Source organism: Pseudopipra pipra, chromosome 3 (assembly GCF_036250125.1).
Source record: "Pseudopipra pipra isolate bDixPip1 chromosome 3, bDixPip1.hap1, whole genome shotgun sequence".
Lineage (NCBI taxonomy): Eukaryota > Metazoa > Chordata > Aves > Passeriformes > Pipridae > Pseudopipra > Pseudopipra pipra.
In genome coordinates, this window is record NC_087551.1 from 110,222,250 (window position 1) to 110,239,332 (window position 17,083).

A 17,083-nucleotide genomic window follows, 5' to 3' on the forward strand; every position below is an offset into this window, starting at 1 on the left:
CAGCTTTTATTTTTATTTACCTGCGTCTCAGGTCTGATACTTAAATTCAAGCAGCTCTTTCTGAAACAAAAACAATAAAAAAATTTGAATCATATACATCACAGAATTAAAAACCCATCCATAATAGCTACTGAATGCTACAGATGTGTGAGCTTGGCCTCTCTGGGAGAAACATAAGCTTTTCTATTAGCTAAGTTCAGAGGAGTTTAGCAGTGATTTATTCACCGTCTCTAATACCTACAAATAGATACTATTTTTCATGGCTTCATTACTTCGTTACAATGGAAGAATGTTTAAGAGGATGCAACACCTAGAACTGAAGCTAGACAAGTAGAAATAACAGAATTTACTACTAAGTGGAAAAGCACAGAACATTCCTTATGAATGAAAATCTTTCTCAAACCAAAAGCTTTGAAAGACTAAAATATAGGCATTAGTCTCAACTAAATGACAAAATTGCATCTAATTCCAAAGCCCGTGACAGGGACAAGGACATCTTCGCTAGACCAGGTTGTTCCAATATATTACTTCATGCAGATAATCAGATCCTAAGATCCCGTGTCCAATGTTATATGGGAAGTTAAGAGATTGTAACTGTAATTATTATTTTTGTCTTTCCCTCTCTTTGAGGTATGTGTTAGTGAAATCACTTTGTGGACAAGGTTTAGAAATATTTTACATTCATAGTAACTGTTTCTGCATCATTCCTCAAATACTGAATGACTTTCATATAGATTTCAAGCCCCTTGACTTAAGGACATGGTTTACTGAGCAGATGTATTTGCCAGTACGAAACAGATGTCTTGTCCTTTGAAGACACTTTATTTTAGCATGAATGCAATAATTTAAAATCATGAGGCCAGCTTTAAGAGTTTAACAGTTTTCTATCTGTTTCTTGCACCAGTGCATTCCCTTTAATTTCCCCCAAATCTTTTTCAACTCCAGTTTATGGAACCACTTTTAATCTTTTGAGATTATCAGGGCATATTTACTGGTATACACATGATAATTTGACACATGAGAGACTTCTTGAGTTCTGAAATGTCTTCAATCTTTATTTCGGAAAATTAGATCTTAAATATCACCTAGAAAGACACAGAAAAACAAAATGTCCTGGTTCCATTGCTTGCAAAATTAATTTGTGTATTGTCTGGAAAGATGGACACTAAGAGTTATTTGCTCCAACTTAGGTGTTGCTACAAAATGCACTGCTATGTGGATATATTCAAACTAGCTCTAAGTAAATTAGCCTGTGAAGCAACAAGGACACCTCAGCTAAGTAGGATGTTTTAGCACAGCAGAGAACTGAGCAAAATGTGCTGTTTAATTCCTCTGATAACCAGTCTAGTCCACTGACAGTTTTTAAGACTGCTCAGGAATCACATCATTTGAATAATATATTACCCAGAAAGTGTTCTACAACCTGCTCAGACTCAGATTACCCACTTCTGTTCCACAGTTACAGCTGTCAGAGGTTCAATAACCACAAGTACAGCATAATGTGAAGTTTGGGCTTTATACACAGAGCCAACAAAATCTTGATGGAGACCATCAGTCATTGTATTCCCTTCTGGGGCAAAATGTACTATACTTTGTGTTTCTAAAGAAGAAAACGTGGCAGTACAAATTTGTAAACAGTTGAATGAATGAAAACCTTATCAAAGCTGTTATTTTTTTCATGCTGTTTTTCAGACAGTTTTCCATCAGAAGATGTCATTTGAATTAAACCATTTTTTGCTGTTTTGTAATTTAAGGAAAGAAAAAAACTCATGAATTTATAAGTATTTGTTCACAAAGATCCCATAAAAATGAGAAATCTTTTTAAAGCAATGCTATTAGAACAAAATAAAAGGGTACTTCAAATTAGATGCTACTCACTTCCAAGATTCTCTTTTATCTGCAAGTGCAGCCTGCAGGCTTAAAATCCTTGCAGAAAAGAATTCATGATGGAATAGCTTTCTGTGTGAATCTTATCATGGGCTACACTACTCCATGCACCTAAACTCTTTGGGCAAGAAGTGTTTTGAAAAGCCTCGGCATTGGCACGGCACTGATAAAAATGAATGATTTACAAAATCATATTAACACTCATAAGGAGGAAATTAAGAAAGTTCTTGATTAAAAATCTGGTTTTAATTAACTAGGGTCTAAATGTCAGCTTAAAGCATGCTGATACATTTGTGAACATTATCAGAGTACTAATGTAGATAAAAGTGACATTTAGGGTGGGAATCAACTTCAGGACTTGCCTAAACAGAAGCATCTCATGTCATGCAAGATTTCCTGGAATGGCATAGTGTCTCCATATGGACATCCTGAATATTCTAGGACATATCAGGTGGCTCTATGCTTAAACAAATGAGTTACTTTCCTAAAATGCAGTAGCTTGATTCAGCTGATAAAGTCTGGGCATGTAGTATTATTCCTGACATTCCAATTCTAGCTGATGCTCCAAAAGGATATGGTTTTCCTACAAACACCATGGCATGCCACACACTCTGTGCAGATTCTTTGCATATCCTACAGTGCCCCTGGTGGTGACGGACACCTACATGTGGGCATCTGTATCTAGGTGTCTTCAGTGCAGGGATACACCTACAAGCCTGCAGCAGCTGCAGGGCAGGTGAAACAGCCCAGGTGTCTCATACATCATCATAGTTGTGTTCAGGCAGTCAATGTGTGCTGCAAAATATCTCAGTGTAGATGCTGACATGTAGATAATACCTGAGGCAAGCTATGAACTTCTATTGTAGTCAGTGGAGATCTCAGATACAGCTCAGTTCCTCAAATGAAGACATTTAGCAGTATTCAAGAGGACAAAGGTGTACCAGTGGCTGACACAGGGCCTATACAAGACCTATTCCTTCTGAAGAGGGAGCTGGAGATCTGATTTAGTGCCTAAAGTGACATTAGACCTCTAGTTAATGCAGTCTACGCAGCCTAGGTGGCCTTTCAGCTTTCCTTGAATAAAATGCCTTGGGTAAAATTTACCTACATAAGCACAGATATCTCATGCCCCAGCGATGTCTTGAAGTGTCCTACTCACCTTCACAGGCTGCTTCATTGGGGTACAAATTTTTCAGAAGTCCTGTTCACATCCACTTTTGAAAATGACTGGTATTTTAGGGTGTTATTGTGGTTTAACCCCAGTTCACAATTAAGCCCCACACAGCTGCTCACTTGCTTCTCCCCAGTGGGCTGGGGAAGAGAGTTGGAAACAAAAAAGTGAGAAAATATGTGGGTTTAGATGAAGACAGTTTAATAGGTAAAGCAAAGCACAGCACACAAACAAGACAAACAAGGAGTTAATTCACCACTTCCCATGGACAGGCAAATGTTGAGCCATGCACAAGAAAGCAGGGCTCTATCACACTCAGTGGTTCCTTGGGAATTCAAACGCTGTAATTCCAAACATTCTTCTTCCCCAGCTTTATGTACTGGACATGATGACATATGGTCTGGGATGTTCCTTGGGTCATTTGGGGTCAGCTGTCCCATCTGTGTCCCCTTCCCAACTCTTTGTGCACCCCCAGCCTCCTCACTGCTGGGATGAGGAGCAGAGAAGGCCTTGGTGTTGTGTAAGCCCTGATCAGCAACAACAAAAACATCCCTGTGTTATCAAGACCATTTCCAGCACAAACCCCAAACACAGCCCCACACCAGCTACTCTGAAGAAAAGTAACTGTACCCCAGCCAAAAGCCAGCAAAGGTGGCCAGACCCCTATGTCTAACTCACTGCTCCAGCCCATGCAGACATCTGTATTTCGGGTCTGCTAATTTCAGATTGACTCAACCCTGAAGGATCGGTTCAGGTGCCTAAAAATGTTGCTGTTGTTTGAATTACCCTGTGGCATCCACATAACCTCCAAGTGCCAGTCACGAGACCAGAGGTACTGTGTCATATCTGGTCACTATGTTTCCAAATGGTACCAAGCACCTCTGCTCTAATAACTGATAAGAAGTACAGTGGACTTTATTTGGACATCCAGAAGAACCTGAAAACCAAACATAAAGCACATGGAAAGCCAAAGCAAGGAAAATTTCCAGCCAGAACCTGCGTCTCCTGAGGCTCCTCCAGTCCTGGACATTTTTATGACCCTAAGACAATTAAGAAGCTACTGCAGATATTGCAGATACACATCTCTCACTTTCATTGCATTTAGTTAAAAACATTTCCTGACTTTTCCCAAAGTCTTGTGGCAAAATGCCAACTCCAGCTGAACAAAAATATGCTCCTAGTGGCAAGGATGTGACTTTCAGAACTTGCAAGTTTGTTTCCTTGGTAAGATTAGTGCCACATTACTGCTCAAAGCAGAAGAAGTTAATGAGCCAGGAGATCCCTGTGGGGATAATGTAATATGAGGTATATCCTTAGCATATCTTTAAAGGTGCATATCTTTAGTCCAGCAGGACTGAGGTCTTGTAACATATTCTGAGCACAGATATAACCTGGACTGTACAGGCATATATTATTGCTTACAGCTGATGTTACTAATACAAAATTATTCCATTTAAATGTTACCCTCCTCTAGTCTGTCACATAAAGTCTCTATTTTAGCATCCTCAACATATGCAATTCTGCATGTAAGATATACTTTCTCAGTGCAGGTCTTTCCAGAGGTCTGTGGTTTGCTGTGTTGTATAAACACTGATTCTATTTCCTTAGAAGAGTTAAGCAGAAAGTTGTTTCATTTCCTATTCTACAAACAGGTTAAGCATAAACCGAAGGTTCAATGAAATCAAACTAAGCATTCATTTAAATGCCCTATTGAACTGCAGCACATTTTAATTTCTCAAGCTCTGTTGATGATGTCTCATGATACACTGGCCTTTTGATCCACAACAAAGGGTCTTTCATACAGGATATTATATAAAATAAACACACAGTAATGTTTAGGAAAGATTATAGGAATAGACTAAACATGAATATGCTTCCTGAATATATTCCCAGGCTTCAATATTTTCTGAGAATTGCACAATGTCTGCACATTTAGTAACTTCAGTGTAATATTGTTCTGTTCAGTTTTCATTAGAGCATGTGTAAAACTTGTGGCATTCACAACATGCACTGTGATAGTGAAACTCTCGATAGCTAATTGTGTTTGTTGAGAAAAATCACTTTTGCCTTTGATTTGAACCTGCCACATGATAAGTTTAATAGGTGACCCCCAGTTCTTCCTATACTGGAGAAGATAGGAAGCAATAATCTCTTATTCACCCTATCCTTGTCATTCATTAATTTTCATTTTCTTCCGGAGTAACTTTTTCCAGGATGAAGAGTCAAAGCTAACTTGGTCCTACATAACTTAGTTGCTTTTAGCGGGCGAGTCAGTCCATACTAGGAATCATCCATTTCAGCCTTCTCCGTGTTTTCCTGGCTTTATCATATCCTTTCTAAGCTACTACACACAAAATGTCTCTCTCTGTTTTGGGACAGTCAGCTACAGACAAAATATAAATAAGACTATTACTTAACAATCAGCATAAAATCCTACTGAAAGATCAGTTTAGGATTTTCTTTTAAAAATCTGGTAGCAGAAAAAGATTTTTATAGTTTTTAATTTGTACACAGTTGACACCCTTTAGAGTGCTTGCCCATCCTAATATCTGAGACATATGAAGTTCACCCACTGTCAGCAAACCACATTATGTGTGCTTAACAATATCTGCATTTTGGCTTCAGTTTGAAAGACCTGACTGCTCACATCCATTACAGGAGCCAGTCATTCAGGCACTGACTCTGTTCCCAAGCATAATGCTGGAAGATTTGGTTTATCAGAGGCATTTGTGCACATCTCACAGATACTGCAAATATCTCAGGTGTTACAGAATGCAATGCACAACGCGACATCACAAAAGCACAGGGTAAAATGCTCAGACAACTGACCCTTCAGTATTTGTCTCCTGAAAATGTAGCTGGGAAAGGGAACCACTATGCTAATCCACTCTGCTCTGTTTGTCTCTGGGGTGGAGGGTAATTTAGTTCTCATGATCATTTAGTTACTGCTGAGATTGTCAAAGATATTAAAATTAGTTAAAAATCAGTTCTGTTTTGTGAACAAATAGTGTTTTACTTTCTCTTCCTGTTTATTTTTTTATCACTTTGCCAAAATAAAGCAAGAAGAAAAAATCCAGAATCATCCTGGAAACACATTTTCAAGGTCACGAAAAATCTAGTTGTTAAGGATACTGTTCCATGCTAGATTTCCTCCAGACCACAATATTAACTAGGATTTAATAGAATATTGAATAGCTATCACACTGAGAGAGAAGAAACTGCATACTACGAAAAGACAAAGACTGGAAAGTATGTAGGGTCATAAGAGATGAGTGATTGAATATGACCTCCCATTATAGTTATGTGGAAAAACCAGTAAGAGTATCTTTGAAAGTGTTAATGAAGTAAGAACAGAAAGGTGATTTTCACCAGGGTCATGACATTGGTGAGACTAGTAATGGAATATAATATAAAGTAGTAATATAAAATGAGTTTTAAAGTAACACTGAAATCCTGTACAACATGAAGAAGAGCAACCATTTTTTCCCAGGCTGAAAAATTATATTTTATGGTAAAAGTTGTTTCTCTGATGAACCAAAAATACTGCGATTTCATCTAATTTATCTGCTGGAAAAAGAAAATGCCATGGAGTTGAGATTTTCTAGTAGTCCAGACTTATGGTTTCTATGTTGCTTGGAAGCCAGGATTTTGTTTACAAAGAAGTCAGAGTGCAGGTGATGGAAGGGGAACGACATACGCCTTAGTCTCACTCTGATAAGGAGCTGGGACAGTGCCAGAGTGCCGTATAGACAGAGCTTAAACATTGGCTTCACTGCAGAATATATAAACCTCTGCTGGGAGGAAACACCAGATATAAAATGGGTCTTTAATCTTGCAGACAAATTCCAATTAGGAATGCACTACACACTTTTTACACTAGGCATGATTAATCACTGGAACAAACTACCAGTAGAATTGATGAATTCACCCTTTCTTGACGTCTTTGAGTCAAGACTGGATGCACTCCTAGAATTTATGTGATAGCCAAACACATGTTATAGTCAAGTACAATACTTGTTATTGAAGTTAATATTGTGGATAATAGAGTAAATTTTAATGGGTCTTTTTTCATACAGTAGAAGTAAAGTTAGTGGCCTTTTCTGCCTTAGAACTCTTTAAGCTGATAAAGTCTCTTATTATGGACAACACTGCTCTGTTCTACACGTGATCATCCTCCCCAGGTTCTTATCTTGCCCTTTCCCAGTATTGTCTGTGACACAGTTCCCATTTGAAATTTGAGCTCCTGAAATCTTTTAAAGTTCCTTCATTACCAAACAAATGAATTATTGAATCTAATAGGAAGTTACTAGATTAATAAGATCAGAGATCTTAAATACTTAATTGAACTTAAGTCCAAACACATTCCAACAAGCATTAAAGAAGCCAAAGTCAGATAAAATACTTAATATTCATCAGTAAGACTCATTTTATGTGATGTTTGTGTTGTAATAGCTAGTTCCTTATGAGAGCACAAAACTGGGAAGGAGTTCCTGGGTCACCAAATCCTATTTCTCAATATCTTCAAGAGGTATTTGAATAGCTTCTTTCATAAACTAATCAAACTCCATTTTCAGAAAGCAAACTCCATTGTCCTAATTCTATTTTTTTCACCAGAATCTGATCCATTGTCCTACTTCTAATTTTTCTTATTCCAAAATCTGATGACTAGATACTCACCTTGCAATTTTCAGTCCTCGAGGCCTGTAAATAACTGATTGTTTTCTACCCACATTTAACCTACTTAGAACTTGTACCTTTCGGGAGTGGAAGTGCCAATACATTTAGGCCAAGTAACCATATAACATTTAGTCTTTGTCCTCCTAAGCCAAACTCTTTTAGTTACTGCATTTGAAGACAGGTTCTTCATTCATAACATTGCTGTATTGGCCTTCATTAATCTTTCAGATAGAATTGGTCTTTCTTAATTGTAGATGACAGTGATGCTTTAACTGAGGTCTCAGGAGGGCTGTAAAGGATAGTAGGATCTCTCTACATCTCCTGAAAACAGACAAGCTTTGCATTAGCCTTTTTCACAGCTATATCACATCAGTGGCTTGCAGCCATCCAGGCACTATGTAAGACATCCAAATCCTTTTACTTTTCATTAATTGTGACTGATAAATTCCTACCTAAAGGTAGAAATGCTTGTTATTGGTCCCTAAGGGCTCAAGTCTGTACTTTGTGCTATTGAATTTTATTCCTTTTTTGCTACTCCAGCTATCACAGTCAGATACTTCTCTCAATAGTGTATCTGGCTTTTCCGTAGTATAGCCAGTGCTGGATATCTAGTTTGTATTAACAAATTTCAAGACTTTTTTTGTTCTAAACATGCTAATGTTCACTGCTCTGTGTTATTTGTTCTGAATCTTCACTCAGGGGAATGAATAGTGGATGATCAGTGTCAGTATGGAATTACAAGGAATGCACTTGTAATGATATCTACTATATAAGTAATTATTGACTGATAGTGTTTGAACAATACTTATACAAGGATTTCTTCTAGGTGCTTAAAAAGGATAAGAAATGAGAATAAGTGGCTTCACAGGGATTTGCAGACTACCTTGCAGTCTCACCTGAGGGTAGCTCACCATGATCATTGCTTGTCTGACTGGAGGCTTTAGAGGAGTCAGAAGTACAGGCACTATACACAATCCTGTTTTCGGATTAAATTTCCTCTTTATAATCTGTTAATATATGTTTATTTTATGTATAATCTTATCATTTATTTGCATAATTATTAAAGTATTGAGTAAATGCTTGAAACATGGGACAGTACATATAACTTAAAATATAGTGTGTCTTTTCTGGATGTAACCACTGCTAGTTAACTGGTCCTGGACAGTTAACATAGAGCATACAAATACTCCCTGAAAAACAAAGGTTGTACAATCCCCATTGTAACATGAAGAGGATGCCCTTACCATGTCTATCTGTAGCCAAATTCTGCCTATATTACATATCAGAATATAGATAAGTGCATTTCTCAAATTCTTTGCAGACTATAGAACTTAAATACAAAAGACACATTACCAGTTTCTTTGGAAGCACTGAAATATTTGATTTCAGTGACTGGATCTTTGCCACAAGGTAAATTATTAATGGTTACTTGGCATCTAATTATTTCCAAATGTTTTTATTGCTATATATTAAATTAGGGGAGACGAGAAAAGAAAGAGTACAGTTTGAATTGACTGCCAAATTTTAAATGAGATTGTTTCTCTTGAGACTGTGGTGATTGGAACTTGCATTAGCAGCTCATTGAAGCACATATATTTCTTCTGACATATGTCATAGTTAGATCTTTTTATTGATGCCAAAATGCTTTTCTGTTTTAAAGTATGACCACACAAGACTCCTCTCTGGAAATTGTTTATATTGTAATTATGCATTTTGCAACACTCCAAGTACAGATATTGTTGCATTAATGGATAGTAATATTGTAGGGGTTTTGTTCTATTGTTATTTGTTTTGCAAAAATAGAACTGCATTATATGTGATTTTCTTTCCACTTACAAAATGTTTCATTATTCAGCAGAATAATGAATAATAATCTCTTTCAATATTTCTGTTGTGATACAAAACTATACTGTTATGGTAATGCTTGCTTTTTGTCCTCCATAGAATAAAGCTGCAAATATTTGACTTTGACCTACAGATTGCAGTGGAATAAATACTAACTACTGCTTGAAGAAAAACTGTAATATATCTAAAAAGACTGAGGTCCAAATCTTCAAAGGCTTTAAAATACCTCATTAACATTTTGATTTGTGTTTTCAAGAAAAAAAAAACAAAACCAATTCACATAACTCTGTATATTGTGAAATTCTTATCCTCTAGAGAATTAAAAGTTAGAAAGAGCAAGAGAGGACCTTAGGTTTTAAGAATATAACCTTGAGAAGAACTTTGTTCAGTACTTTTGGGTCAAACCTAAGATTGGAGTTTGAACATATTCCTTTGTGCTTTTGGTGCATCTAGACAATCTTTATTTTAGTCTGAAGTGAACTGACAAAGGATTTGGGTGCAAACCAACTTAAACAGCAAGTTGTAGGTGTCTGTTAGCACAGTGCTGTACCCTCCTTCATTGTCAATCAGTAGAGATTATTAGACATTTTTAGTCCTACTATTAATACTACTATTAATAGTCCTACTATTCATACTGCAATAAAAATGCTCAATTTCTAGTTTGAAGCTGGTTTAGACCAGCCTATCTTGAAGCGAAAGAATAAGCTCCTAACTGCCTGGAAAATTTGTGGCTTTGTGTCTTTAGAAGATAATCTTGATCTATACAGGATGGCTTGAAAATGAGATACAAATCCACATGACTCAAAGTGTGGGATTCATTTCACATAACCCCAGATGCCCATTCTGTACTTATGTGCCTTTGAGATATTCTTATAGACTCTTGACATAGACAGTGGTAACAAAAGACACTTCTAGGTTGCAAACAATCACATCCAAAAATAGTAATCCAAAATAGGTTAGATGAATTCTAGATTTCACAATTTTTCTTCCTTGACTATAAAGGGAGGAAGGAGAACATCCCTCTGAGGAATACTTAATGATGCTCAACATTTGTAGGCACATCCCCAAACTGAGCCCCTCCTAACTATCCATCTGAATGGTTCTTTAGGCTACACAAACACTATTGACAAGATGTTTTCTGCTGATAGATGTTTATGCCCTTAGTGTCCATAAACCCACCTAGCTTAGACACTTAAATTTAGGTGTCTTAATCTTGAGCTTAGTTAGATTGTAGGGATTTGACACAGCTGCCTATAAAATAGGCACCTAATACCATTTGAGGTATGCTCGAGTATCCCAAAAATCACAGAATCGTGGAATGTCCTGGAGGGATCCACAAGGATCATAAATGCCAAGCCCTGGCTGTACACAATACAGCTAAAAAAATATCACACCATGCGTCTGAATCTGCATGGGACTAGCAGGAGAGACAAAAGGCCTGCAGAAGGACCCGTGTCCTTCTGTCCCATCAAGTGTCCTGCTGACAAAATAGCCCACAACATTTCAAATAGCAGTAGATGCCTTAAGTCACACCCCGGGTATCAGAGTCTCACCTACCCGTGTCTGGTGAGATCAACCACTCCAGTGACTGCTTTCATAAAAAAAGACATGTAAAAAGACAGAAACTTTGCAATAGAAACTTTCTTTGGGAAAGAAAGACTGAAAGACCAAAATCTGGAATACAAGAGAATTGTCATTCTGTTGTGGAGTCACCTCAGATGGTTCATTCTGCAGAGGAGATCTGGGAGATGTTGGGAGAAGTTTCTGTGGATGGATGGTTCAATGTTCCAGTTTAAGTATAGCAGTATAACTTAATAACAAAGGACTGGACAAGAAAACTCACAGTGATAACAGCCTTGACAATTTGCAAGTCATGGTTCAGGTTCCAGCAGTCATAACATTTAAGAAACAACACTATAATAGGGTTGGTCTTGGTGTTGCTTGTTTTTAATGTCTTTACTGAGCTCAGGTTGTTATCCTTTATTTCTCACCTGTAAGATTAGAAGCATGTACCTTGAATGAAACAACATCTAATGGCATATCTCCAGCAAATGGCACTTTGGGAAAAACACACTCAAGAGTTCCCTAAAAAAATCAAAATATCAAGATTAACTTGTACTTCACAAGTTTAATTTCCACTGCAATTACTTCAGTGGCTGTTCCCCCTTGGTCAAGTCAAGCACAGGCATTAGTCTTTCCGAGATGCCACCTCCTGGTTTGCACACATCTGATTTCATTAAAGAGCTGTGTAGCGTCCAGTGTCAAACCAGGACAGCTTGCACTGCTGTCAGCCGTGCTCCCCCTCGGAACAGGGAATCAATAACTGCTGACTTTTTCCGTGTGGGGATTTCACTGTCCTTATCCTTTCACAGCCTGTGTTAAGTTCTGCTGGGGATGTGCAGCCTGATATAAAACTTTCCATTCAGATGAGCAGATTTGACGGATTTGTCTACTTATTAATAGACTAAGTTCAGCAGAATTTAAGATGCAAATTTATTCTTGGCCTATTTTCCATTTTTGACTTTCCATCTCTGTTTCCTCCCCTGTGCTTTATCCCTGGCTGTTTACATTCCCTCATCTCCTTTGTTCCGTACCAATAACATCAAGAATTGTAATCTTTTAATCTCCCATAGCTCACTAGATTACCTTTGCCGTGAGGGAAGGTGACAGTGAGCCTGGGAGCCTGTGACCTTTCCTCCCCACCTTGTCCTTGTGGGAGGATAGATAATGGCACCCCAAAGGGAAGCGCTAGGCATGCTTGCCCTTCAGCAGGTAGGGCAGGCAGAGACCACACTATGACAGGAGAGAGAATAAACTCCTGGTATGGGGCAGGGAAAATAGTGACAAGCCATCTGAACCTTGGTGGTGACTCTAGTGGCAGCCATTTTGCAGTGAGGGCAGGTCACCATGGCAGACATTTTGTGAGGAGCAGTGGCCACGCCAGCAGCCATCTTGTCCATGCTCAGGGGGGGAAATTAATAGTGCTGGACGTGGAGGGGGTGTCTGTGCTGGCTGCCACCAGACCTTCTGTTCTAGTATGACCAAGTGCTGAAAACAGATCAGTTTTGTCTAGATTCAGTTATCTTTTTAAATACGGCAAGAGAGACAAAAGCCTGAGGGGCACAGGAATGTACTCCTGGTGAGGGGACTGTGAGGGCTGCTAGTGTCCTCAAAGGATATCAAGAGAGAGAATCATTGAATCATAGAATCATTAAGGTTGGAAAAGATCTCCAAGATCACCAAATCCAACTTTTGACCTAATATCACCATGGCCACTAAACTGTATGGCAAAGTGCCATGTCTGCTTCTCTATTTAACACTTCCAGGGATGGGGACTCCACCCTTCCTCTGGAGACCCTGTTCCAATGCTTTACGTCTCTTTCAGGGAGGAAATTTTTCCTCATATCCAACCTGAACCTCCCCTCGTGCAACTTGAGGCCATTCCCCCTTGTCTAGTTGCCTGCAAAAAGAAGTTGATCCACAGAGGTGCTCCCTGCCAGCATCTCCTGCTCCCTGAAGTCCCATTGCAGGAGTCTGGCAGCTCTTCCATGCCAGGGATCTGATGGGGGCTGCAGGCGCCTGCTGTGTGGGACCCTCTGCTGCTGGAGTCCTCCAGATATGGCAGCTGGATCATTGTTTTTCTGTGGCAGGGTGGAGAAGTTGGGAGTCCTTCTCCTGCCTCTATCTTGTCAGCCGTGTGAGGAGCAAAACAAGCTGGGCTCTGCCTTCCCCTCCCCGCAGGACTGGTGCTGCTGAGCCAATCAGGATGTACCTCACAGGTCTGAGTCTGGTCTGGTCTGGTTAGTTTTGCTGATACATGGATCAGAAGGCCATAGGATGTTGTCATGGACATTCAGCCTTACTTACAAAGGGGGATAGACTGAGGCACTTCCCCCTCTCCTCATTCACTTTTAAATGAAATAGAACATATATAGTTTTAGGAATTAATAAAACACCCAAGCTCAGTTAAAAAAACTAATTACTGTTGGGAAGTGATGAGAAACTGCTGATGCTGCAAGGCCTGGACAGGGTACTGGCAGGGAGATGCCGGGAAGCTTGATCCACTCAAGCATGTGCAGTCTGGTAGCCAGGAGGATTCCCCATCCGCAGTCCTCTGAGTCCAGAAGCAGGATTGAGTCCTGCAGCATGGTCAGGAGGAGGGATTTTGTTTATCACCCTGAAAACTTTTGGAAAATTTAAAGAAACAATGCTGAAACTGGACTGTAGCCTGAAATGCTATAACAACATTTCTTCTACGAAAGAGGGGTTTTTGGCATCAATCTATCCTAAAGACTCCTTATGCCTATTTTTTTTTCCTTCCTGTGACTCAGACACCTTCCTTCTGTTATCAGCAGTGATAACAGAAGTGTTCCTCTTTATCCCATAAAGGAAATAGGATGTGGTTGATCAAACAAGTTACCATAATTCAGAATTACAAGGTTTTTCTTTGTTTCTCTTTTTGGTTACTTGAGTGCTGCCACTGATTTTACAAGAACATCTTGACTTAAGTGAGGATTTTTGAGACAAATAAAATTCTTGCTGCAAAATGGTCTCAAAATACCTAGAGACATTATGTGTTCTCCACTACTATGATATAGCGTCAGCATTATACAACGTTTCATTGTTTCTATTTTTGTCAGGGAATTGACAATTTCAGATTTACTTGTATGGTTTCCTGTTTGAGATGCAATTTTACATCAGCTTCTGCAATTTTTCTGTGAATGTTTTCTGATGCTTCAAGGTGCTCCAGCTGCTTATGTGACACAGACCCAGCCAGGTTCAGTCTGTTATGGGATTTCCCCCCTCCCAGTCATAGGGCTGAAGATCACAACTTGATTAAGTGTAGTTTCCATGGTGGTAGCAGCACTGTGGTATAGAAACCACCACTCTAGAGTACAGCTAAAATAATTTTCAAAATGACTTTCTACATTTTCCAAGCTATTTCCTGCAGACTAATGAAAAACAATAGTTACCCATAAGGAAGAAGACACATATAACCAGTATTTGCTGAAATTCTGCATGTCAGGGTAATTGCCTGCCACTACTCTCAATGTCAGGGTACCTGTTCACTTAGTACAACTGTTGTAATGTCTGAGGGTCACCTAAACTACTCTTCAAAGGTGTTTTTTTTTACCATCCAAAGTTCTTGAAGAATGCAAATGTTTCCCAATAACCAGGGTATTTTAGCTTCAGTGTTCTTTCCTGGCCAAATAATGAGGTCAAGCAAACTTTGTCCTTAATGGACAGATTTTTTATGCCTCATTTATGCTTTGAGATGGATCAAACAAAATGGAGAATAAGTATTGTGACTGTATTGTGACTGTCCTTTCTTCCCCTGATTGCAATCACTCTTTAGCTCTTTTGAGTGCTTGAGGTATATTTTTCTAGGTTGTTGGAAAGGGGTTTAATTGCTCATGCTTTATTTTACACATGCTGGGTCATTCCTACTATTAAGTAGGAATGCATGTGTATACTCTCATATAAAAAAATAGCACTTTTTAAAATCTCCCAACACTCAATTTTTTAAATCAATGACTGAGGAGCTTTTAAATATTTATTACCTTTGTACATTTCTTTTTGTTCTGTAAAAATGTTACCTTTTTGAAAAATCTCATTGAAAAGAAATCTAACATTCTCTTTCAGTTCTGAAAACCCTCCTTTTACCCATCAAAACTAAGGACCGTTATTTTCTTCTACATACTAGTCAAAGAGAGGAGACAAAGCAAAAATAAAATGTCTGAGTTCTGAAAATGTCTTAGGTTTTGGAATTTCTTAATGTTATTTTTCATTTTAAATAAAAATCCTATTTTTTCTCTCTGCAACTTTGCCATTTAAACATGATCGCAGACATACTTTTTCAGGCTCCTTTTTTGACACAACCCAAGCTATTGGCATAAGAAGACAATTCTACATTTTCTGATTAAGTAGCTGGAAATCCAATATAATTGTCTTTCATTTTAATCTTTTGGTCTGGAGTAACTCACATTTGTTCTTATCCTGAGGAAAATGAAGCATATTTCTGGAATTCAAATCTTGATCTACCAGAGGAAAGAATTTGCCTTAAGGTGAGTGGAAATGTTATGGTGGCTCATAGTTCTCATTTTTACTTTATGATTCGTGGTAAAATACAAATCACTCAAAGGAAAAGAAATTTTTTATTCTTTCTGGAGCATTTTAACTCAAGCAAAGTGGGAACAGTTGAAAGATAAATTAAAGTACCACTTACAGACCGACAAAGTCTTTTCCATGCAATAACTAGAGTTCTCCTTCAGAAAGGGGGAAGTCCAATAACAGAAGGGGAGCCCCTTGTCTCATGGGAACAGACTGATGCCCCTGACCATGGAATGGAGTTTCCTAAGCTTCTCTGGGATGAGGTATGGGAAGGGGTGAAAGAAAGAGTGAAATTAAGTGTGGCTTTTAGCTACTTTTGGGGACTTTTTTCTCACAGAAATTATTCAAGGGGTAAAGTATTATACCTCCTCAGACTCCATCTCTGACTTATTATTTCTTTTGGGTAAAAATTTTCAATATTTCCAAATGAAATTTGACAATAGATCAGGACAATAAAAACAGTATTCATCTGCTGTAAATAATAATAAAAAATATCACTTGGTTAACTCTGTCTCTTTTTTTTTTTTTTTTTGAGTGTTTTTTTTCCTCCCTCCTGACAATTTGGAGGAACCTACTTTTCTATCATTCTAAGAAGTTTGTTTCCTCAGGTGGAAAACAATGAAGTTTAAAAACTCACCATGGTCCTTAGTCTTGTGAAATAGCCTGATTATAAAGTTGTGGTGTCCTCACTATCAGCTGAACTGAACCATGACATGGCAGCTTTGTACACACACAGACACTGAAAACAGCTTGCTTTTGTGAAGAGAATAGAAAGATTTTGATTCATTTGTCACCTTAACTGAAAAAATAATGAAAGCATTGAGACAAGGAATTTGGACTGCTGAGACTAAGAAGGAAAGAAGAAATGGACTTTACAGTGTGCCATAGGCTCCAAACCCTCAAGGTTCATAATGCCTAAATCAAATATCCTACCTAATACCAATCTGTGAAATGGAACCTGTGAGATGACATTTGCAGGGAAAATAAATTTTTATATGAAAAAAACCCCACAACTCTTGTTCATTAATTGCATGTGCAGAACAAACACAGGACAAAAATAAATAGATCCTGTCATAGGATCTATTTTCCTGAAATAGGAAAAGGGAGGAGGTGATGGCAGGATAGAAAAGTGATACATAAGACATGACATGAAAGCCAAAGTCAGATAAAGTGAAAGACCAAAATAAGAAAGAACAGTGACACAAAGTCATAGCACAATCTTAACAAGCCAGTGTCAGGATAAAGGATCATGGATGTTTTCAAGCTGTCTGCAATTTCCTTCAATAAATTGGCTTTAAAAATTTTATAGCATTTCCCCCAGGAAGGTCTGCAGCCCTATTAAGATGTATGGTATTGGTTAGCCACAGGTTCCAAGTTCCACTACAATGTCCT

General features: G+C 38.3%; 1 long non-coding RNA gene across 1 annotated transcript; it reads right to left on the reverse strand.

The window, feature by feature from the left end:
• Positions 1–3,238: 3,238 nt before the first annotated feature.
• On the reverse strand, positions 3,239–13,234 carry LOC135412179 (uncharacterized). The gene is made up of 3 exons (XR_010429526.1): positions 12,227–13,234; positions 7,902–8,056; positions 3,239–3,585 (listed from the first exon to the last, which is right to left on the reverse strand). It is a non-coding gene; the product is annotated as an uncharacterized LOC135412179 (long non-coding RNA).
• Between the last annotated feature and the right edge of the window lie 3,849 nt (positions 13,235–17,083).